We start from the raw sequence: 24,885 nt of genomic DNA on the forward strand, positions 1-24,885 counted from the left end.
ACCAGCTGGTCCCTGAGCAGGGATCAGCTCCACCCCCCCCACCCGCCTCCTGGCTCAAGTCCCACATGACTCCGGATTGCAGACAGGTTAAATACTGATCACCACACTTCCAAGCTAAGCTCATTTACACCATGCCAGCTGATTGTCCTTTTCATCAGTAAAACTTTTAATCTAAAGTGCTTGTGTGGTATCAGTGGGCCAGCCCAGAGAAATCCACCTAACTTTGGTGTTTCAGTCTGTGTTCCCTGCATCATGTCCTCAGGAAACCTTCATATGAAATCTTAGAAAAAGTTACGCCTAATGACTCAGGTCTGTGGAACAGTTTGCTAGCACAGATGGCTTTCGCCTCTTTGCTAGCCCGCCTGGCTGGCGATGCGGTGAGTTGGAGGCCAGTGAAGGAGCACACAACACAGGTTACACTCGTGCGACCTCCTGCGGTGAAAACCTCGAGCTAAAAGCATTCTTTTCTTCTCAGTGTGAGGAAAGATTTTCGTGCAGTGCTGTGGTTAAGTTTATCGGCACTAAAACCATTTGGTTTGATGAAAAGATCGTATTAAAATAACTACATGAAAACATCTGAAACTGTCCCGACTTCTCGCTAAAATCACCTGACTCGCTGCCAGAGCGACAGCTGCAAATCCCCAGATGTTGAGCTCCACTTTATTCACAATTACATGACTTCTATTTGACTACAGTGGGTTACCTTCCCCGTTGTGAACAATGGGAACAGCCTGAAATTCAACGTCCAATCACGATTGACTAGGAAAGCACGTGTGTGTGTGTGTGTGTGTGTGTGTGTGTGCATGCTTCAACAACAAAAGTGAGTCAAGCAAAGCCTTTTGAAGCCTTAAACCTTGTAATTTCTCTCAATAAACAGGTAAAAGAAAAGTTGACATTAAAAAGCAGCACCAAGGGAACAGCGTGTGCATACTGCAGGCTCGCGCTGACTCAGAGCTGTAAAAACCCGCCGCTGTGAGACAAGAACGGCTTTTTGCAAAGAACACGTCAACAGAGCGCTCATCAGGGAGAACCTGAAAGGGGCACAGTGAGATTAGAAGAACTGTTATCAATTTATCAAAGACACTGCTGAGAGGAAATCTTCAACTTTAAAGCAGAATTGGGACATTTGCTGCCTAATGACAGCAGTTTATATACAGAGCAACTTTGAAACTCAATATAATGAGCATTTAAAGTTTCACCCATGTGACTTCTCTTGTCAGTGGTGCGACTGCAGTGCTCCTGCTAAAAGAAAAAGTACTAAAGTCTGGGTGCTTGAAGAACATACTTCAAGTGGGGTTCAAGGTAGATCTGAAATGCTGAAATTCAGCTGAGGCACAGGGCTCACATGCAAACTGCACTTCAAACAGTCAAGGATTTCAGCCTTTTGTAGGTCCAACAGCTTCGCCTCAGGAAGACAAGCCAGTATCTCATTTCACGTCCACCTTTGTCATTTCCTGCTGAGACGACCTCAGCACAGCTGAGACAGTTGCCTCTGTTGTGCCAATTGACCTTTCAGGGCCATTCCAGGTGACTCTCGCTGTCTTAACAGAAAATTCCATGAATAATAAGCACCGCAGCTCTCATTTTAACACACAATCATCATCCAAACTGAGGTTTTTCTTCCGTTTGCCAACAACTGTGACTCATTGCATTTGTCTTGTTATTTTTTTTGTTTTTTTCCCCCTCACGATTTCTTTATTTTGCACAGGGGCTTAGGAAGATAAGCTTTTCAAACCCCTCTCTAAATTACAGCTTCTTCACAGCGGCGACATCCCCAGCAGAGCCTGAATGTTATCACTCCACAGCGGCATGACGAGCTCTTCATTTTAGATCTCTGGAGCTAAACAGTTTTTGTTCCCAACCTTGGGGCCCTGCTGCACATCAGCAAGTATGGGAAGGAAGCCTGTACTGTGTTATTGCCATGCTCCTAGTGCGTGTGTGTGTGTGTGTGTGTGTGTTCATTGCTCATAGACAGGGTTACAGTCCCTTTTTTAGGATTAATAAAGAGTGTAACATCAAATCTTCCTCAGAGATTGTGTATTCAAGCCACAGACGAAAGCTTGATGTGGTTTAGCGATGGATTCAGTGTTCTTGAATGTTCTACTGTGCAGATCTCATGAAAAAAGGAAATTACAGGGTCAGCATTTAGTGGGTTTTAGTCGAACCCTGGTGTGGTTTGTTTGGGCGTTTGTGAAAGCAGTAATTGTACTCTGATACTGACCAAATCAGCCAGTCCAGCCTTCCAAAAAGTCACAAATCACCTCATGAGAGTGTAAACTGTTTTGCAAATTTGATGTTTTGGTGCGGAGGCCAGCCTGAGAGTGGCTCCATTGACTCAGTTACAGGAAGTGAAGCACAACGCAGCAGCTGCCGGTGTGTTTGCTAATATACAGATGTATCAGGGAAAGAGCATTTAATTTGTCTACATTAAATGCAAACTGCAATTAAAGCACATATATATTGAAGTTTGCATCATTCACTCATTCAAAACTCCTAACCTATCGATGAACCCCCACCCCCACCACCACCACCACCAGCTGGACTGCATCCAGGGATCAGCTCCACCCTCACCCTCTTCCTCCTGGCAGGAGTCCCACATGACTCCGGATTGCAGACAGGTTAAATACAGATCACCACACTTCTGAACTAAGCTCATTAACATCATGACAGCTGATTGTCCTTTCAAGGAATAGAACTCCGAATTTATCATTCTGGTAGAAATGTGGTTGTGTCGTATCAGAACACTTTGATTACGAGCTGATTGTGTGAGAGCAGACCTGAAGGACGTGAACCACCACAGAGAGACTGTCTGGACTCCCATCTGAACAGAACGTTCCTGTCCCAGCTCCTTCATAAGCAGCCCCCAACAAATGTGTTTTTCATTTGATCCACTTGAATGTGTGCACTCTGAAACCAAACCAGACGCAACAGAAAACAAACCAAATCAATTTGACTTTGCTTCCGACCAGTCAAACAGACTTGAATTGTGGCAACGCCTTCAGTGAGGATCAGACGCCCAGAATATGAATGTAATGGACGAAACGTGTCAAATGTACTTCTCTAGGCTGGAGTGTTACCTTGGGCTTCACGGGCCGTGTACATATGGGTACGTGTACCACGTCCCAGAGGTGTACGTGTGTCAACATCAGCACATTGACAGGACGCATCCTCGGACTGAGACACCGTCCTGAACAAGACTCCCGCGACTATCATCAGTAAAATCCTGTTCAGATAATTACGGCAGAGGATGAAAACTCTCTCAACAACCTGCTGGGGTTAATAACTAATACTGGTACCAGTACCTGGAGTTCAGCACTGGTACCAACAGTTTCTTCATGATAACAAATAAAATCTTAGATGCAAAGTTCAAATTTCTCAGTTTGAAGATGGCCAGGCATGAGCTCATGTGGTCTCTCCCTCTCTTTTTCCCCCAAATCCTTACTTTGTCACTCAGATGTGGTACTGGTACAGGTACTGGTGCTGGTACTGGTACAGGTACAGGTACAGGAACTGAAACTGGTTCATCCAGGGGTGATCAGTAGAGAACAAGGTCAAGTCCTGACATTGAAATACTACCTTTCAGTCTGGTATGAAATCATTCTTCAGAAGTTCTAGATTATACAGAATCATAGAAGCTGAGCTAAAAAAAGAAGTCTGTACTTTGAGTTCTTTGAGTTGGGGCTGAATTCTGAAACTAAAAATATAAGACAGCCACTTCCATGAAAAACTACATCACGGTTGATTTAACACGCTGGCAGATGTTGCTGTCCTGACATGTCACCTGTGTCCTGAGAGGAGGCGATGCAGGCTGTACATAATCATAAATAACACAAGAGGTGACATCACACCACATGTTTGCTGACAGGGAGGTGGTCTCAGTTGAGAAGGTCATGTGACTAGCAAACAGCAGGACAATGCACTGCCACGTATCAAAAATTCATAGAAACTTCACCATATAGCTGGGAAAAAGTAGTCATGTTTAGTGAAGCGTCACATGACAGCAGAACACTCTTGGAGCAGCAAAAGCCTAAAGTGAGTCTTGTTAAATTGTTTGTTGAAACACTGAAGCCTGAGTGGGCAGGAACTGCTGACTGTGATGAATGAAGCCGCCTTCAAAATCTGGAGCCCACTGGACTTCAGAAGTGCAACAACAACAACAAGAGAGAGTTCAAGCAGCAGAGAAGCCAAAAGCCTTTGTAAATCAAACAGATGGCATGAAGAGGAGATGAATTTGTGTTTGTAGGCTCTTGTGATTTAAAATGCTTATTTGAGTTATTAAGTTTGACCCATAAATCTCCTGACATACTATCCTTCATTGTGAGCCAGAAAACGCCTTCCTTCCAACTTCTCAAGCTTCCCATTGGTTGCTGCTGCTGTGTATCAGCGTCCCTGCGGTCATATTGGTCAGTCAGCAGTCCCATCTGCTCACAAAGGAAGGGAGCTGTCGCCCGTGTAAACTCCCCAAGGTTCTCTCTGCCCGCAACAATGGCTGTGCCCTCAAGACTCTGTGGCTCGCTTTGATGCGTTTCCTGCTGCCACTGGCAGGCAGAGCCACATCAAGGCTGAGCTGGAGCAGCATGGCCATGAGGATGCAGCACAGGTAGGTGAGCGCACCCAGCCAGCGTCGTGAAGACAATAAACTCTGACGTCAAACGCGAGCGATGCGTCCAAACCCTCTCTGACTCTTCCACCTGGTCTTACCAATGCTCGTGACACCCCTTGGCCTCTGGAAGAGATGTGGTGACTTCTTAACTACCATCAGTGTAATCCTATTGCTGCCTTCATCAGACGCTCAGCTTTTGACGTCACTGCAGCAGGAGACGAGCGCTCCATTCCTGTTTGCAACCTCTAAACATAGACTGTGCCCATAAATGTTTGAACGCTTTCCCTGATTAATGATACATTGATGGAATGGCTCGGTTTAGGAACGCGTTGGTGTTAATAACCAGTCCAATTTGTCTCAAGCAGAAACGCAAAGTCGTGTAACTTGTTGGTATCTGACGCTGAAGGACGAGAACAGCCTGAGAGTCCAGACACATCAAGACTGCTACGCTACATCGAGACAACTCTGCCTAGCATCAGTTCATGTTTTCATCCTTTCTGCAGTCAGCATTTCCAGAATAACTTCATCCACTGTACTCCTGCAGTGTGCGGAGGAATAGACGTGAGATCTACAACAGCGAGACAAAAGTACGATGTAGTTTCAGACTGAAATTGGTGTCAAATCTCGTAAACACTTTTAAAAGAACAGAATTAGTAAAGAAATTACCACTTGTCTGTCAGACTTACTTCCTTTCACCGCTAGGTGGTGCTATGACTTCAGCTGGTCTATTCAAACAGGTGAAGTTTGGAAAAGCTCTGCTCATGTTAGTTTCCAGTTCTGTGATGACAAACATCATCCTAGTTGGCGGTTTTGCCACAGTGGCGTCGTTTCATGAATGTCACAGTAGCTTTATTTATCTGGGTCGAGCAACTTGGAGGGTCATTTCTTTCTGCCACCAGGTGGCGCTGTGACTAATCTGCCCTAAAATCTAATGGACTCTTCCTCGGCCCATTTAAAGACCTCCAACAAGTTTGGAGAAAATCCACGTCCTTGTTGTTGTGTAAATCCTGGTGACAGACAAACGTGACCTCCTTGGCAAAGGTTATAAGGTTCGGAGTTTTTAGGCTCAAGTGAAGTAATGCTAAACTGGTGGGGAGCTGGCGGCAGGAGATTATTGGGGGATGGTGTATTCTGAACAGGAAAAAATGGTTTTGAACCACTAAACAATCCTTCACATGTTGGGGCTCCTTCCAGGCAGCTGATGTCAGCTTTAATCTGCACATACGCTGTAATACAGCAGCTGGGCTGTAAGGCACAAGGCATCAATGCAAATGAGGAGCAAGCCAGTGACAACGCGAGCCATGATTAAACTCATTTACTGAAATGTCTCCCTCTGATGCGTGACAATTTCAGGTTAAGAAGCACATGAAAATGCCCTGCAGCTGAGACCTGTTTTACTGTACAGCCATTATTTTCCAGCAGATCGAACACGTGACGGCGGCACGTCCACTCCTCCTGCCTCCTGTTTATTCATGTATTTGCGGGTTTGTGTGCAGGCTCAGCTCATTCTGGTGGAGGTGGGTTTGTTCTTTAAATGGAACCAAGCTCCTCTTTAGCTCTCACAGCAGATTACAGTAGGAGTTAAGCAGACACACAAGCCAGGCTTCATACAAAATCATCTTCCACGTGTTTTCATTTCTATTAGCTTCAGTGTCCATCCATCAAATGTAATCCACATGAATCAGAAGTGAGCAGCAATCAGTCCCCTCTCATTTCAGCGTTGAGCTCGATGAAATAAAGGTGCTTCAATTCCACTCTCCCCTCACCCTCTCTCCTTCTCTCTCTTTCTCTCTTAATTTCACATGCAAAACAACAACTTTCTAACATTCTCCGGGAGCCTTCTGTGCATGTTGAGCTGCTCCCCAAGGTAAAACTGGCCTATTTCTGAGTGCATCTTCAGCATCCATCTGCCGTACCCGTAAATTGCACTTGCCTGCGATTGCAGGTTATCTCATCTGTCAAAGCAGGCCTATCAATTTCACCGAGCGGTCTCGGCAGAAGGCATTAACCCTCCAGTGTCACTCTGGTATCACTCATTGACAGACAATAACAGCCAGCGATATCAACATATCAGATGAACATTGTTGACAGTTGTGCTGTGACTGTTAGTGGCGCCAAACTGAAGACCTGAATGGCAGTGAACACCACCTGAATGCAAATGAACAATCAGTTCCTGCCGCTGTCGCCCTCCAGCGAGAGGAAAATCACAGTTAGCATGTCCCTGACACACATTTAGCAGGTCACCAGCTGAAGAGGAAACAACCAGCTGAGTGACTGACCTGCAGTTTATCCAATGATGCAAAACCAACTATTTGCATTAAAATGTGCAGAGGTTCTTGTCGAGATCAGATGACTCTGATGGTGCAGCGAGTCTAAAGATCAGCACAAGTGCACCATGTTGGTCTGTGGAAGCATTTTAAAGCTACAGCGTGGGAGACATCTGTCTCCATCTTCTGGCAGTGACAGTTATTACAAAGAATATCAGCACATGCTGCAGCTTCACCGTCACCCCCCGAGATGGCTCGGCACACCGTCAGACTTTGATCTTTCTTGGTCTGGAAAGTCAAGAGGAGCCCCAAGATTAAGATACAGTATTTATCGACAGTTTAGCAGACAGCTAAGCAGAGGTAGCAACCTCGGCCGGGCACGCTTGCTATGCTTCCTCCCATCAGAGCAGAAACACATGCAGAAACTCCATAGAATGTGAGATGAGGAGAGATTTACCTGCTGGCAATGAGCTTAATGAACGTTGTGAGAATGTTTGGCAAGAGCTTGAATTCACCGTGGCTTTAAAGCATTGCATCTAGTTTTTGTTAACATTTTGACAGGAGACAGTGTATTTCTAAAAGGGCTGTCAAAAACGGTGCGAGTCATGAGCTCATATATGGCCCATAATGCAATGCAACATCTGCAGTGTAAATGTCCACAGTACGCCGGGCATAAAACGCTTGCTGCTAAAAATGTGTGGTGTGTTAGCCCACAGCAACAGCCCAGATGACCTCACTGTGACTTCACCGGGGTTATTGGAGGCAAGTTGTTTTCACATGGTCGGCTGAACTTGACGGGTGAAGACTGTGGATTTGACCCTGAAGTGGCGTTACTTTCTAGGAGTCACATCATTGGAAGTTTGGAAGTTAGCATCACCGTTGGTTCCCTCCACCAGAAGCAAATGGGATGTTACATTGAATTTTGAATTATTTCTGACCATCCGCAACATTGAGAACTAGATCATCTCTTTTTTCGGAAGCATAAAATCAAAAAACTCCAGACATTAAAAGCTAATATTATGGGAAAAAGCAAGTACATACATGGCGTGATGATGTTTAATGTTACGTTTAGCGGTGTGTTAGCACCTGCCATTTTGAAGAAACATGTCATTCACTGGTTTGCCATATACTGACATTTTACATGCTGGAGCACCAAACAGCTTCAGCTCGCATGAGCCACAGGCCTTTTTCCCAGGCATTAGACCAAACACCCAGTGACTCCAAGACAAGGAGACCAGACTCAAACGACACTGACATATTTCCGCATTCCTGCTGTAGTCCAAACAACTTGAAACTGGGAACTTCCCAGTTGAAAATTCCATCTTCTAAGCATACTTGGTGCCTCCAGGTGCATGTAAAAGTAAAAACATGGCCGACACAAACTGATTTTGTTGTGGCAAGTGGTAAGACAGCCACAAATACAGCCTTCTTGATGATTGTTCATAGGACTCCACTGCGTTCCGTCCGGCTCCATCAGTACGTGATTTATAAAAGTAAGGGAATGTTATATATTTCTTCTATTTTTCTCATTTATTTTTTGTGCTTTAAACTTTTTTCCTCAATAACTGTTGCAGCATAAGATTTTGTCTCCCGTATCCAGAATCACATCGCTCAGTGTTTTACTATGTCATCATGTGTCTTATTTGAATACAAGAGGACTTATTGCTCTGCGGATGCCGCCATTTTTGTTTGACGTCACAAAAAGTGGATTCTTCGGGAAGTGGAATCTGTTCCCCACTAACAGCTCTTGTCTACTTTTCCCAAGTAGGAGATGTGGAAGTTCCGAGTTGCCTAGAACGCAGCATAATTCCTTCACCCTTCCTGTTGGCCTGCAGCGGCTGCGGTAGGACCCACACTAGAGGAATGAAGAGTTTCCGAGTTTTGTCACTTTCATAATCCGTATTTCATAATTATGGACTTGGACGGGGGGCATAAGCTAAAATAAACCACAGTTGCATGTGCCACTGAGTCATTTTGCATCATAATAATTCATGAATTAGAAAAAACCAGTTGAAATCCCGCGGTGACGCTCAGAGCTCAGCAGAGGAAAAAAACACAACAAACCCTCACACTTGAATTCAGGGGACAAAGCCTTTCCTGTCTGGCGCTTTTCGCTGAATAAAACACACATTCTAATGCTGCTGAGATCCAGGCTGCGGTGGTCACCCCCCCCCCCCCCCCCCCCCCCGCTGAGCGCTGTCCGCGGTGCTGAGCGCGAGCGAGCGGCAGGGGGTGGGGGGGTCGTTTCCTCCGGACAGGGATTTCTGATGCTACCACCAACTAATCCACAAGAGGGGGGTGATTACAGCGGGCGGTGGCGTTACACTGCTGCACATGGAGCCTCATGGCGGCCATCGATCCTGAACACACACGCGCACTAACACACACACGCGCGCACGCACACAAACAGACATATTTTGTTGCACACACACCTGAAAATGTGAAGTTTGGTGAAATACTGACGCGGTGGGAAGAGTCTCAGCCCACTGATATCACAGGGGAACATTTTGGAAAGAATGGGCTAATCATCACCTCCCCCTCCTCCTCCTCTTCCTCCTCCTCCTCCTCCTCCTCCTCCTCCTCTAACACTCACACACACACACGCACGCACGCACAGATATTCGCAGACCCACAAAACGCTTGACACAGACATGATTGGCCTGCGTTGGGCAGCGCATCCACACGCACGCTCGCAGTTTTCTTGATTTTTCTTCCCTCACATTTACAAAAATCAAAACTGCTTCAATGTTTTCCAGCGTTTAAAACTGAACTGAGCAGGATTTCAGGGTACTTTCCGTGAATACCTGTCCCATTGACACTCCTCCCTCATTATCACCACACACACACACACACACACACACACACACACACACACACACACACACGCCACAAAAAACAAATTTTCCTTTGCGGTGAGTTAGAAAACGCAGGTAATCTTGTTAAAGGTAAAGACAAACAAACAAAAACAGCTGAGATGGAAGGAAAAGCAATTCACGGCAGCTTTGGACAATTCAAGGGTGTTTTCTTACCTTTACAGACGGACAAGTATCCATTGTGTCACCACAGGCTCCTTGTGTGTGAGTGCGTGTGTGTGTGTGTGTGTGTGTGTCTGTGTGTGTGTGTGTGTGTGTGTCTGTGTGTGTGTGTGTGTGTGTGTGTGTGTGCTGTTCTGATTCGGAGCTCCAGCCGCTCCCTTCCAATCCATGTACTCAAATCCAGGACTCGAAGTGAAAACCCAGCTGCCTCCACATCAGCGCATCGCCTCTCCTCCTCCGGACCCAAATTCTCCCCCGGCAGCTGCTCTGGAAATCGCACTTGCTAGAAGCCGAGCTGCGACGAAGAGCTTCACAGCGTATTTGTAGTTTTCCCCCCTTCAAGTAAAAATAACCAGCTGGTGTGTGTGAGTGTGTGTGGGCTCGGCTATATATTTCCAGGCGTGTGGCGCTACATCGCACGGCAGCGTTCTCCTCTTATTTTTTCCCCGCGGTGCAGCGCAGTTTCTCCTCCTCAGTGAGAACACAGTATGTCCTTCTGGAGTCGTCGCTCAAAAAAAGAATCCAAAATCCAGAAAGTTTATCAAACGGTGAGAGTAGTACATCCAGAGGAAGTTTAGTTTCTACTAAATCAAGTGTTTACTTGTGCGTCCAAGGCTGGAGAGGCGCTGGAAGGAACTGCAATGGAGCCCCTGATGGCACCTGACACGGCGAGGCGAGGCGAGGCAGCAGGCGCAGAGGCAGGAGGCGCAGGTCAGCCAGCGGCGCTGCGCGTTTACGCAAACTGGAGAGAAACTGCGGCGATGGTCGTGCGTGGGGCTGTGGAGCCGCTTTGGCACGGTCCGCAGAGAGCACCGTGCTGTCTGCAGGAGATTAAGGACCGACCATGGATTAGTGTCCGCTTAGAGGCATTTAGCTTTCACAGCGACAAAGTAGCCTATCAGGCTGCGGCCGGGCTTTTTTCTCCTGAATATTTGAAGTTGTCGTGTTGTTTCCTGCCCGGTGTTCTGACCCGCATCTTCTGCAGCGGTTTCATCACCGTGCGTGGGACTTACAGTAGGTGGGAAACCTTCAGACATCCCGGGTGACCTTCAAAAATCACCCTTCACTTCAGTGAGGGATAAGACCCAGGACCTGAGCAGGGAGGGTGTGTGTGTGTGTGTGTGTGTGTGTGTGAGAGAGAGAGAGAGAGAGAGGTGAAGCAGGAATGAACTGACCCAGAGTTCATAAATACTAACTCAGCCAAAGGTGAGAGTGTCTAGAACAGGAACACGGCAGGAGCCCCGCCTGATGAACCCAGTCTGCCTCCAAACGCCTGAATAAACGTGTCTCTTCAACCAAAGCGGCGTATCATCGTGTTGTTTGATCATGATTAACTATGATTAGGTTGTCATCGCTTCCCCGGCTGGCACCTATAGGCTGAGCAGGTGTGCAGCTCCATGTTGCTCTGCGCGGTAGTTTGACCTTTGACCCACACAACACGACATAATGTTCCGCATTGTGATTCACCGTGGCTGATGGCGCCATCGTCCGCCGCAGGGCGCTGGCAGTCATCAGTCACCGAGCCCTCTGCTGTCTCAACATCAGGATTTAGAGGGTCTCAGTGGTGGAGGAATCGTGTGCCCTTATAGTTGCTGCACTGCAGAGGATTTGGGTTTTTTTACTTGTGGGGTAAAATCGCTGCAGCTGCTGGTCGTTACGTTAGCGATACGTCTCCATGTAGCATTGATTGTTTCCTGGTTAAACCTGCTCAGGTGTGAGCCCGACGCTCGGTTACATCGGCAGCTGTGTTTCTTTGTGGGTTGCTGTGTTTCACTCAATCAGCTGTTGTTTTTAGCTTCGCTTCCCATAGGGATTGGGCTAATACCATCAATGCACCGCATGTTCGTCGCCTAATTGTGTCCAACCTGAATCAACTTAGTTCCAACCTGTCCCAGGACGTGCGTGGGATGTTGAGCAGAGCATTTTCTGGCTGTGGGACAGCGGGAGGTTGCTGCCACAGCGAGTAGGAAGCATCCCAAGGGGAGCAAGGAGGCGTCTCTGTCATAGGACGGTTCAAGCCACACCAGTGCCGTCCTCCAGGGTGATGTCTCACCATGTGGACATCGTCATATGCCAGTTTGGCAGACATCACTGAACACGATTCACCATCTTTGCTCCACTCGAGCTTAAATGAGTCACTATGGCACCATAAGCGATACAGAAAGAACTTCCAGCAGGTGAAAACTACTTCAAGCAGAGTGAAGTGAGTGGAAGGAAACCTATTAATTTTGCCGAGTGAAGAACACAACGTGATGGGATGTGAGACGTCCTTCTGCTCTTTATTCACTGATATTTTGCCAACCCTCCCCGACGAGTCCCTCCACTACATCATCGACCCCCCTGCTCTTATTGTATAATTGCAAACTCTGCTTCACAGTTAAATCAGAACAATTTTTGAAACAATCTACTCATTGTGTGGCAGGCCCTTGAGACCGCGTGAACCGGGGCATGTGACGCTTCCTTCCACGCTGCATCTGCTAAAATGTGCGTATTTGCAGAATTGTATTTGCAGTCGTCCGTAGCCTCACTGGCCTCGCTGTGGCAGTGCAGGAGCCTTTGGGTGGTGCATGACTGTCCATCCCTGAGGAAGCTTCCAGGAGCTCTCCTGATGCTCCCCCACCCAGCTCGAGCGTGTTAATCGCTGACTAAAAAGCCTATTATCCTAGTTAACCCTGGTAACCACAATATAACAAATGGTGACTTGTTTAGGACACATCTTTTCGGACTCCTCCACAGTGTTTTTGTGGGCTATGATGCACCTTTAGAAGGAAATGCACATCAGTGCATTCATCTTAAAGGTTCTTGAAACCCAACTTCTCATTTAAACATTACATTTTGAAGGATGAAGTCATTTGAACACAATACTCTGGTTGTGACACATGAGAAATGTGTGTTTCTGTGCATCATCTGGTCCAGCTGGACCCAGCGTGTCCTCACTAATCAGATTCGTTGAGGGACATTTCCCCGAACCCTTTAAAACCATTAATATTCTATTTTTTTAAGCCAGTGTGGACCAAAGATTGATGGTGAAACAAATGGTTGCAGGGAAAGTTGCAATATTAATAGCTTAAAAAAGTTCAGGGAAAAGTTCCTCAGCTAATCTTCTTAATGAGACAGCGTGTGTAGGATTAGCCGGAGTAAACATCCATTTAAATGGCTGTTTGTTACAGTTCTCCCAGGAAATGTTAGATTTACAGTAATTCAGGCCATTTTCTTCGATAACAAAAGCTTGTTCGTGAGCATAAAAGCATCTGTTTAGGTTTATTCCTGGTCCTGGGAACCAGTTTCTCTCGTCTCAAGCTCCATTTCCTCTACTTTTAAGACTCTCAGCTGCATCTGGAGTTACACGGTTGTGACAGTAAAGTGGCTGATATGAGTTTTTATAGTTCCAATTAGCACATAATCTCCATCTACTGAGGATGACAATGAGATGTGGGTGAAAGCTGCTGAAACATTAGAAGGAGAACTTCTCTGATGTCAAAGCTATTACAGGCCTTGTGTGAGCTGACTTTAATGAATATATATATTTTTATAGACTTCCTTTTAGATATCAGTAAATATTCCACTGTAAACCCAATCAAGAGTAACCAAAGTACGCACACTGACTCCAGTCAGAGTCGCTGCACTGATGCAGCTTTGGCAACCAACACCAGGCCAGATTTCATTCAGAGGGTCGCTGCGTGGACTCTGCAGGTAGCGCCTCTTCCTCCCGTGGCATCCCTTCCCTTCCTTACACACCTCTGTTGATATGGATGCCGTTAGTAGGAGACGCGGCTGCAGGGCCCAGCGTGACCAGGCTCCAGATTTCCATCCTCTTTCCAAATCATTTGAAGCAACATTCATGAGGCTAAAGAGTACCATTATCTCAATTAGCTCAGATATTACTGAAGGGAATAGGGTAGCTTAAGAGAGTAAATATGAAGTGAGGTAGGAGCTACAGGTGTGCTTATAGTTCAGTGGTTCACACACACACACACACACACACACACACACACACACACACACACACACACACAGGATGAAGTGATTAAATCAAATCTTTACCATGAGCATCTATTCTAATTGTCTTTTAAGAGCACATATTTCATTGCACATTGTAAATTTTATACATATTCAGATAACGCCACTCTTGCCTGACCTTGTTTACAGATACAGATTTATGAAAAAATAAGTTATGTGCAATATAAGTTATATAACTCCTGGGTGTCAGAATGTGTCCATGACCACCTCTGAAGGTGGTTTGACAGATCAGATCACAACCTGTCCTGGCTGCGCCTCAGGTGCAATAACACCTGTACCTTCATGTCAGCAATCAGCGTCAGATTACAATCCAGTTGCTTAAAAATCACATTTTCACAGCAGGTGTAAATGGCAGTTTTTTGAATCTATGCCAGGAGTTATTACAGTTCTGAAGGCCAACATGGCAGATGTAGCTTCAACCTGCTGCTTTAAAGCTGCTCCACTTGCCAATCCAAGCCCCCCAAGCCCCGCCGCCAGCGGGGGAACGCTCACATCTATTGTGTGAACAAAGCAGCTGTAAGTCAAAGTTTATGTTCATCTCATCGTGCTTTATGAGACTTGCTGGATGGGGAAAAGGCTAATAAAGCACAACACATCTTATTTCACTCTGACACATCACTGGCTTGTTGTGACTCTTGTACATAAACGTTGAGCTATGGAGAAATGATTATAATAACGGTTCCAAACAAGGCTTTTAGCTTCAGTTAAATTACAGTTAAAGTGCTTGAAGTAGCCCGCGAGGTCGCTGTGTAAATGGGACTTGAGACGAAGGCTGTCTCATTTAGTTAAAACACAACGAGAGTGTCAAAATACTATACCGATAGATGAGACATCAGCAGTAAACAGAGGGAAAAAAGGTTAAAGGAGATGAAAGAAGAAACAGTAAAAGGAGATCGTAAACACACGCTAAGTGGCCTCACGTGTACTCAGGAGCAGACATGACAACGCCATGGCAACAAAGACAAGGCCATGAAAAAAGGAAGGTGTAATGAGACAGACAAGTGTAGTTTCAGTAAGTGGGCAGCAGAGACGGCACTGATTTTTGTTTTCGCTCGGATGAGTGGGATACAAATGGTCCGAAGAGCCGAGATGGAGCTGGACGAGAGAAAGCGAGCCACTTTCACACACTCGTCAGAGCGACCTTTGACCTTTGAACCGGGCCAGTGTTTATGCGAGAACCCGGAGCATTGTTGTGAAGGCAGCTTGCCTCAGACTAGACAAGCGCCACACACGATACGATTGTAAGAACTCAGAGAGGGAGGTCAGGAAACATCAGGAGAAGAAACGCTGCACTGATGTCAGACAAGTGAAGTCTGTGTATTCACAGCCTGTTGGACCTGTTATCCTGGTGTCAAGTACACGGAGAGATTAATATCCTCCTCTGGTAACTCACTGCTGAATGTAACATTGCATATTCACAGCTGAGAGTAGCTGATAATGTCTCCTCTCATCATGTTGCGCTAATGTTTTAAAAACAGAGCTGTGGTGCCCCGTGCATTTGGAGGAGTGCTACTGGGTTTCAAAAACGGTTCCATGTTTTTCCGAAGGTTTAAACCTTTTTAGTCTGAATAAATGGATTTGGAGGCACAGGCAGGGTAAAAAGTCAAGTAATGATTGAATCTGTTGTTGCTTTTTGGTTTTGAATAGATTTTTCTGATGAAAGGAAAAAAAATAAGGAACAACTCCAGCCTCAGTTTATGTTTCAAAATGTGTACAAATTCTGCTTTGGTGCACTTTACTTGAGCGTCCTTGAGGGTTCTCGATGTGCTGTATGTATCCCTCATCAGTGGGCTGACAAATCACTGAGATTTTGCTTGAATGCCTGAAACAAGACCAGCGCTTTAAGATAATTAACGTTTTGTTCCACGCTTTCAAAAATCTCAGTAAATACCAGACTGTTTCACTGACAAAAAAAAATCCATCTGGATTTTTCAAGGTGCAAAGTTCTGCACGTCTTCCTCCTCAGAGACGCTCTCCTCACATCCATGAAGACTCAAAACCTTCCTGATTGAGAACATTTTCATTCTGGAACCTGCGTGGAGGCTCAGCCTTCCAAACATGGAACAAACTGCGATTCTCCTTCATTTCCTTCGTTTCTGCTCAAATTAATTCTCCTGGTACGTTCGGGAGGAACGCGCTGGGAGGGGATTCACAGACTCTGACCTTTCCCATCCTTGAAATTTTGGGAGTTTGCACTGGATAAGAATAGCAAATTGTTTGAAACGTAACCTTTCAAATGCACTTTTTAAAAGTCACTTTTATGGACTTTGCTTTGTTGTATACACACTGATCTTTTAGTTATTGTCGTTAATGCTCCATTACTTTTCCTCTGGTTTGTTTGTTTGGTTTTGTTTTCGATAATTTTCTTGTGCGTGGATGTATGTCTTGATTTAATTTTGTATCTTTTGTCTTGTTTTGTGAAGACTGTAATCCCTGAAACTCCTTCAATGAAGTTGCGAGTGACAAAAAAAATGGTAGAGTTTAAATGCTCTTTATTCCACGATCAGTCGTAACTGACACACAATAAAGCGAGAGCCATCCATCCATCCATCCATCAACACTCCATCCATGTTCTCCCTCTTCTCCTGTTCAGGGTGGGGGGGGTGGAGCCTATCCCAGCAGCCTTCCCCCTGGACAGGTCACCAGTCCATGGCAGGGCCAACACATAGAGACAGACAACCATTGGCTCTCCCAGCCACGCCTACGGTCAATTTAGAGTCTGGATTAACCTGGTCCCCTCTTGATGTCTTTGGACTGTGGAGGAAGCTGGAGTACCAGAGAGAACCCAGCAGGAACAGGGAGAACATGGAGACTCACCCAGAAAGACCCCGTGCTGCAGCCGGGGCTCCACCCACAACCTTCTTGATGGGGGCCACAGGGAGGACCACCGCTCCACCGGGCCGTCCTAATGCGAGGTCTCGTCTGGTTAATGCTGATTCTCTGAGTTGGAGCTGAAACCCACCAAAGCTGTAGATTTCTTCTCACCTCTCAGGTCAACTTTATGAGCCACAATTGTGTTTATGTCATTTTCTACAGAACGCGATGCAGATTTCGGCCTCGGTGTTTTTACAGGGACGTGACAACATAATGGTGAAGGTGCACGGCACTGATCCAGAGTTGTTCTGGTTCGATTCATCAAGCACAAAGAGTTCAGGTTGTCACATGGTTACCATTGATCTTACATCTGCAGCACACAGTGGATCAGCTGTTGGAGGGTTGGTGACCCGCTGACACATCCAGGCCTCTGCGGGACGCTTGTAACAAAATAAACCGCTCAGTCAGAAAATGTCAGGAGAGAAAAAAAAACAGTCTGACTGCATCTACGAGCTCCTCAGCTAATCAAATTACTATCAAAATCACCAGGGTGACCTTTAAAGACGTGTGTAAAGTTAGCCGGGCGTGATTGATTTGTTCAACGCCACCATGTCCTGGTCACAGGGCGGAGAATTATGGGAGAATGATGTAATTGTTGTCTGTCTGTAATGAGGTAGAAGCACAGCTGTCATGAATTATAGCATCTAATGAATGTGTCAGTTCATCCGCTGACCTTCATGTGTCTCATTATGGAAAAGGGCATTTTCTTTAATCATTTAATCTCTAATAAAGCAGGACGACGAAGAGCAGAACTTTGTCATTCGACAGAAATGTGAAGTAAATACATTATCAAAGCACGTCCTCCTGCACTTGAAGGAGGGAACGGAATTGTAAGCTATTTTTCAAAACCGCTTTGACATTTTGGCTCATTTTTGATCTGTTCTGTTAGATTTTCTGACGACTTCAGCATAGTTTGAATTATTTCAGCATTAATTTCATTAACAACGTTAATTATTAATTCTAGTCAGATTTATGCGTGCTTTTTTTTTTAGTCAATGTTCATTAAAATGGTCTGAGAAAATACTTCCTTACACTCCAGTAAACACATGTTCGCTTGAATAAACATCATCTGAAGGGATGCTGACCACATGGTTATATTTCCTTTTACATGTGAAATAGCTGAAGCTCAGTGTGGCTCTTGATCTTAGCTTGGTGATTGTTGCTGTTCGCCGCTGAGCTGGTGTGTGGGTAGGTGCGAGCCAGCCGTCCCCTGCTGGTTGTCATCGTGGTCTCATACCTGCTCCTGCGGTCTTAAACTGTGCAACGGTGTTATGAAATATGCAGTGAAACCAAAAATCTGGCCCCTGGCTCTTTACAAAGACATGACCCACACAGCCTAGTGGGAAGCAGCAAGCTCAGTTGGGTGGAAGTGCCTGAGGCTCGCAGGTAAACAATACTTAGTGGCCAGCGTTTGAGGCAAAAATTCCTCCTCCCCGGCGTCTGGCTGAGAACACTTGCAGTGTGTCACTGCTGTGCGTCATCGCAGGGCACCGCAGATGTTCTGGGACTCTCTACTCCAGTGTTTGGACTACCAATTAGGACAAAATTGATCTTAGCTACATTTCTATATTAAAACCAATAAAAGCCTAACTGGCTCCATATCAACTCAGAGGCTCGTCATGGTGAACTCACCTCATCATTTTTAGTAGCTCGTGCCAGTGATAAATCTTCCTCTCATGCCCTTTCATCCACACGGGCAATTACTGAGGCGGCATAGATGGTGTCATTGACACAAAATGATGAATTAACTGACCAGATGACAGTCAGTATCTCAATCAGCCAATCAGTCAATACGCCACCCCGGGAGACGCCGGCCCTCTCGTGACAGCTGATTTATTTACCGATCGCTGACCGCTTGATCTTCGGGGAAAACGTCACTTTGAGACAAAGAACCGCGGTGGCATGCAAATGAGAGTCAGAGAGATGATTTATTTGTGTTTGGCGTATTTTCTGAGAAGCAAAGACAGGTGCCTCCTCTGATACCATCAGCGTCTCTCAGTCTGTCTCTCTAATTGTTCTCCTCTGAGGCTGGTAGGGATTTAATAAGAGATATCAGTACAGTATAGATGCTTTGACTTGGAGTCATTTCAAAGCAAATAATCTCAGAACAATGAGACATCATCCACCATGACAGAGGAGAGGAGGGAAAGATCTCACAGAGGCTTTACTCCATAAAGCAGAACATAATTAGAATTACAACGGCGAACTTCACCTGTCTCCAGAATTAAAGAACCCTCTCCGGCTTTATTTAAACGTTCTCATGTTCTGTCCCCGGTCTGGAATGACGTTGCTCACCTGGGACATCCTGGACGATCGTGAGAGTCACGAACCTTCACCAGCATTCAAACTGAAACACAGCATTCAGCGTCGCTGCTCCTCCACTCTAAAAATCAAGATATACCAACATACATGACAATATTATCGCCATATTTTCTCTTCTTTTGCCACTTGTCAGATCAACGTCTGATTTGTGTCAAATTCAAAGCAAACAGTTTTCCAGTTTCCCAGGTATAAAATCCTCTTTGCGAATTAAAAAAAAAGTGTTGATTAGTTTCTAATCACATTTTCAGCACCAACTTAATTCATTAAGGAAATAAAACATGGAACAATTTTGTGAGCACATCGGTATGAAATTTGCTGAAAAATAGAGAGACTTGGGTGATAGGATACACACAACTGACAAGAAAATCATTTATCAGATGGTATCGATCATATTTCCAGATGGGTAACTTAGGGTTTAAATGCTCCACAATCATTTACAGCAACGCAAAATGAACCCCTGAAAGAAACCCGTCTCATGTTGCTGACCTCCCTCAAGACCCTGAAGGATCGCTGGGGGTCCCTGAACCCCATGCTGAGAACCAGGTGGCCGTTCTGACTCAATATCCACCGCTCCTCTCCAGCCTTGCTTGGAGAAACTCAACTGCAGGCAGAAGTACAAAGTGCCATTTTTTTTTTTGTTCTCTGCAGCCTCTAAAGGCTGAAAGCAGCTTTTCTGCCTGCTGCCACGTTATCACTTAGTCCTCCACCATTTAACACCGCACATTTGTCCACATAAGCAGGTTTTCATCAGCACCCCTGATGCGCGGCAAAAGTATAATAGAATGTTTTCAGCATCTTTTGGGCAAATTTCATTTGCGCCCTGCGATTGGCAATTACCTTGAGAGGTGTGAGTGCTGACGGAGCGTTGTGCAGCCGCTCCGCTGTTAGCAGCAAATACTGTAACACGACATTCAGACCTGCTGGAAATGAGCAGCGGCGGTGCAGGCCAGATAAACCTCATTACTGAAAGACATATACTGTGAAAAACCAATAAAGTATTTCATCAACACTTACTGTATGTGCACCTCTGATAAGGAAATATGGGCAACTATGTCATAATTTAGACTGGAGAGGCTCTGCAGTTCTCGTGGCAGGTGGAATTATGGTGTCTCTTATCGTCCATACAGACGCGTGGCTGTAGCAAACATCCATCAGGTGTTTGATGAATACCTTCCAATTACGGTGCACATCATACCTCCTAGCTGTCATCCACCAACTTCTAAGAACTAAATTACAAAATATGTCTGCTGTCATCACTCTGCAAAACGAGCCACGTGAGCTCTCCCTCATGAAAGAAGGGAAGAGCAAAACTGTAGCGCCTGAAAAGATGGCGGTGACGGTTCACCGGGGCTGAGCTTTGGTTCGCCTGATAATCAGCTGGCCGCCTCCTTGACTTGAGGGCAACATTTCTAAGGTGTGGAACCAGGCTGGTGTGATTGGGTTGTAGAAAACAATCACGCTGCAAAGAAATCAGTGGTGAGCATTAGAATGAAAACTGGAAGCAATGAGAGGCTGCGGGTGCTGATTATTTTCTGCTTTTATTTACTCCAGTAATTGTTCAGTCTCTGAAAACGCTCTGCAGAGGAAAGGTCATTCTCCTCTCCATCCATCCATCCATCCCTCCATCCCTCCAGACCCTAACCACCTCACCTGGCTCCTTTCATGCCTCATATTTCATGACTGACTTCCAGATCGTGACCTTTGCCCCCTGGCTCCTAGATGTAGCTGTAACCTATTCGCCTCCCTGAGTCAGCAGGAGGTCTGTCTCCCTCCATCCACCCTTCACCCTGTTTGTTCCCTCATTTTCATCCTCCAGCACTTTACTCCACCCATAAACCTCACCGGCTCTCTTTTAACCCATAAACAGAAGCTGACAATCCCTGCCGAATAAACACCCGACCTTTGACAACATTTAAGCTCCAGATCAATACATAATTACCAGCAGTTTAATTACCCATTCACACTGTGGATAAGCTGCCTGTCCCTTCAAAGAGAAGCGGCCAATAGCTGTGCTTTCTGTGGCGTGGCTGCGCAGGAACACTCAAAGCCAATTATGGTCAAATTAACTTAGTCATGCAGGTGGGAGCCTGATGATGAGGATGAAGATGAAGATGACGATGGCTCAGCAGGACACACTCACCACCAGCACAGGAATACACAAACACCTCTACCTCTGATGAAGAAACTCAGATACTTTACTGAGTGGAGACTTCGACCACAGTAATATTTACCCGGGTATTACCGCATTTACTTTATGAATACATCTGTGTACTTCCTCCCACAGGGCAGGTTTGCTAGCATAGGTCACCCTGACCTCGCAGGTCAAAAAGCCCTCAGGGTCCTCCGTGTCCCCAATTGCTGCTTGACAGCTTCTCTCTCTCTGCTAAGAATCTTGAGTTTTTCCTCCAGAAGCAACGAGAACATTTTACAAGCCTTCACTGACTGAAAACTCCCAGTTAACTGAGTTTGACATGTAAAATTCATGCAGTTCCCCTTCAGTGTTCTGACCGAAGCATGAGTCTCCAGTCCTCATCAGTATGTTCCGCCGCGTGCGCCTGGATAACCGGTGCCTGCATTTGTTTACCTTCAAGCATTCACCTCCTGCACTTTCACTCACAAGAACTGAAGCGTGTAAAGGTTCCGTCCAGCAGACAGAAGATAGAAGATTCTTGCTAAAATGTATCTGGAGGACACGTCCCGTCAGAGGTTTGGTGATTCTATAGCATCTCACACAGGAAGCAAAGGTTTTACGTGTCAAAGAGGAGCCGAAGCAGAGAGGTCACTGCTGTTCCAACTGCGCTCCAGAAAGTGTCTACACAAAAGACTCAGAGGTAAATATCGTTAACATGCACCTGAAAGGGTCTGCAGTCGACCTGAGGTTTATTTTCCAGTTTATAATTGATAGCAGCTTCATGGATGAAATGAGTTTACAGAGAAGACTTTAGCCTGCACACTATAATCACTGCACCAAATATGAAAGCCATCCCTCCCATCAGTTTCTCACAGTTTTCATCTTTGCCTTTGAGTTTTGAGTCTTGTCACACACAAGAAAAAACAAAACAAAACAAAAAAACCATCCCTTGCAAAATATCACCAACCTGCAACGTTAATGAATAAGAAATCAAAGCTGACGGCTGGACACCTGAATCCACAGGCGGCTGTTGTCCCCACCACCGAGGCGCTGAGGAGTTTGAAAGGCTGCTTTTCTCTGTTTTTTTTCCCTGAAAAACCATCGACACGACAGTCCAAAGCACCGTGACAACTGTAACAATCCCAGTTTACCCTACCCTCCATTCAGAGATCACATGACTTGGCCGCCGCCAACGTTTGGCCCCTGGCCCTTTGTGTTTTGGTTAGTTGGGCAGCCCCCCGCCTGGAAGCTTGTTCTGTGGAGCTCGAGAGGTTCTGTTTGATTTCACACGGCGGAGCAGACTGACGCATGCACTGGGGGGAAAATACCCCTTCCTGCATCCACTAGGTGGCGCTAGAAAACCCATTATGTTGGCGTACACCACAGCGTAATTTTGATGTAAATCAAATGTTTGCTCTGTCTGGCTTGCTTCCTGTAACCACCAGGTGGCACTGTGACTCTGAGAGGTCTTTGACTCTCATCAAAGATGTGAAGTTGGGAAAAGGTTTGACCATTTTTGAGTCCAGTTACAGCTGTTTTGTGTTCTATGGTGAAATTAGCTGCGTTGTCATGGTAACACTGAACACTCAGTCGTCACAGTAACCCATCACCAAGTTCTCACAGTATTTTCACCTAATTTGAGATGAATCTGGACTTGGAAGAGGACACCAGTGTGTAAAAACCATGTAACTTCCTGTTGCCACCAGATGGCACTATAATCAATCTGCTCCACATGGAGTGCCTTCTCCTTGGCTCATTGGACCGACACCCCTCCACCAAGTTGGGTGAACTCATAACTTTATGCAATCCTGCAACAAAGACAGTCGAGGAACGGAGGGAAACTAGAAACTCTGATGTCACTACTAATACGTTTTCCTCTCCATTCCTCCAGCGGTTCCACCAGCAGCCATCGCCGCTAAGTTGCAACGCTAGCAAAGGCTAACTGGGACGAAGCTCTTACCTCTTCTGCTTTGTGCTGAAAAGCCACACAGAGGTTCCTGGCTGGACGAGCGAGACGGATGGGGAGCTCATTTGAATACTGATAAATGCATTCTGTCAGCGTTGAACATGAAAATCAACCTTTACCTAATAAAGAGACAGCAATGATAGCTGAGTGGTTGACTTGGCTGCCCCAAAGCAAAAAGGTCCGTGGGTTAATTTAGCATGCCCCCCACCCCCGTGCTGCTCAGGTTTCTCCCACCACTGAAGACTTGTTCGGTGATAATTCTGTCAGTGGCCCTGACCAGGACATGGACAGGAACCAGCAGAATTGGTCCTCGGGGCACAGCGAAGCTGCACATGGCTGCAGGCGGCTGCCCTCTGCTCCTGGAGGACGGTTTCTATACAGATACATTTTTGTGTAATTTGTAAAATATCAGGACTTTTTCTTGCCCTCTTTTCTTTTTCTTTTGCCACTTTACATCTGTCTCTATATCCTGAATGTATGAATTAAAGAGTATGAACTCTGTTCCATAGCAGCAACAACATATTACACATTAGAACACTGACACATTTGGGACGAAGAGGAAGAAAACACTTAGGCTACAGCTTCATTTGCCTTACTCCTTTGAGACATTCTTGTCTTCTAATGCATGATGTTCTTTCTATATAAAGAATATGAAGAACTCTGTTGTGAAGGAACGATATTAAAAAAAACCTCCTCATAATGAATTGGGATGTATCTCCACATGCTGAGGTCATAAATTTCTGTTTTAAACGGAATTAAATGATCTCTGACCTCCATGTTCTGCAGCAGTAAGATGTCGCAGATGTTCCTGATGTCACATGACCACAAAAAGTTGAACCTTTTTCTTCAATTTTAATGAAATGCCCCCTCAAGTCCTACTACTCTGCCTCTGTGCCTGCCCACTTACAACTGGATGCAACTAAAATGTTTGGCTTGGATGATGAGTGAGGACACGGGTCTCCGGGTTCACGTCAACCCTTCGCCACTTTTATCCGGAACACGTTTGCTCGGTCAACGTGTCAGAGCTTCCACACAGTTTACTTTGGGCAACTGAATGATTTCTTCAGGTGAGATGACTTCAGCTCTGCTGCCAACCATTTCCACGTGTTGCTACAGTAGGAAATGTACCCAGAGGACAAAGTTGGTTTGGTTTTTTTCCTTTTGGCCACCACTCCTCTGGTGACATCCTTCAGCAAAAACAACAACAACAAAAACTCAAATGTCACATGTTTAGCCATTTACTTTACTCAGCACATTCAGGTACATGAACAAGAATAAGTCAGCCCAGAGCAGCGTCAGGCTTTTCTTTTTCCCTTCTGGTGGCCGAGGAGAATGTGTGCTCACGCGCTGTCCAAGGTGCTGAAGCTGTGGATGCGGATCTGTTCAGGGTACCGGTCCTGCTGGAGGAGGGAAGGAGACACGCACAAACACTGGGATGCTAGTCTTAGCTTTGAAAAAAACACCTGATCTCAAGGAAATTCAGAAAACATCAGGTTTATGGAAACTACATGCATAAATATTGAGTTTCAAATAATACGCTTCAGATGTGTCTTTAAATTCCACAAGTCATCCCGACTGAAGCTCAGCAGCTCCATGGATTCATCTCTTTGTTTAACAGAAGAATGTACACTAAATATTCCATCAGTTTTTAAGGTTCAGAGCAGAAA

General features: G+C 45.7%; 1 protein-coding gene across 2 annotated transcripts in view; it reads right to left on the bottom strand.

The window, feature by feature from the left end:
* The window catches only part of LOC147246869 (leucine-rich repeat and fibronectin type-III domain-containing protein 2), a 114,664-nt gene extending 103,920 nt beyond the window's left edge, over nt 1-10,744 (bottom strand). Inside the window, exon 1 of one of the 2 annotated variants that reach the window (XM_086182501.1) lies at nt 9,900-10,744. The gene's annotated coding sequence lies outside the window, so the exon portion shown is untranslated. The remainder of the gene's footprint in view (nt 1-9,899) is intronic. The other variant, XM_086182497.1, reaches the window with a different exon arrangement.
* Between the last annotated feature and the right edge of the window lie 14,141 nt (nt 10,745-24,885).

This window comes from Aulostomus chinensis, chromosome 17, assembly GCF_037954235.1.
Source record: "Aulostomus chinensis isolate RoL2024-O1b breed Wild chromosome 17, RoL_Achi_v1.0, whole genome shotgun sequence".
Lineage (NCBI taxonomy): Eukaryota > Metazoa > Chordata > Actinopteri > Syngnathiformes > Aulostomidae > Aulostomus > Aulostomus chinensis.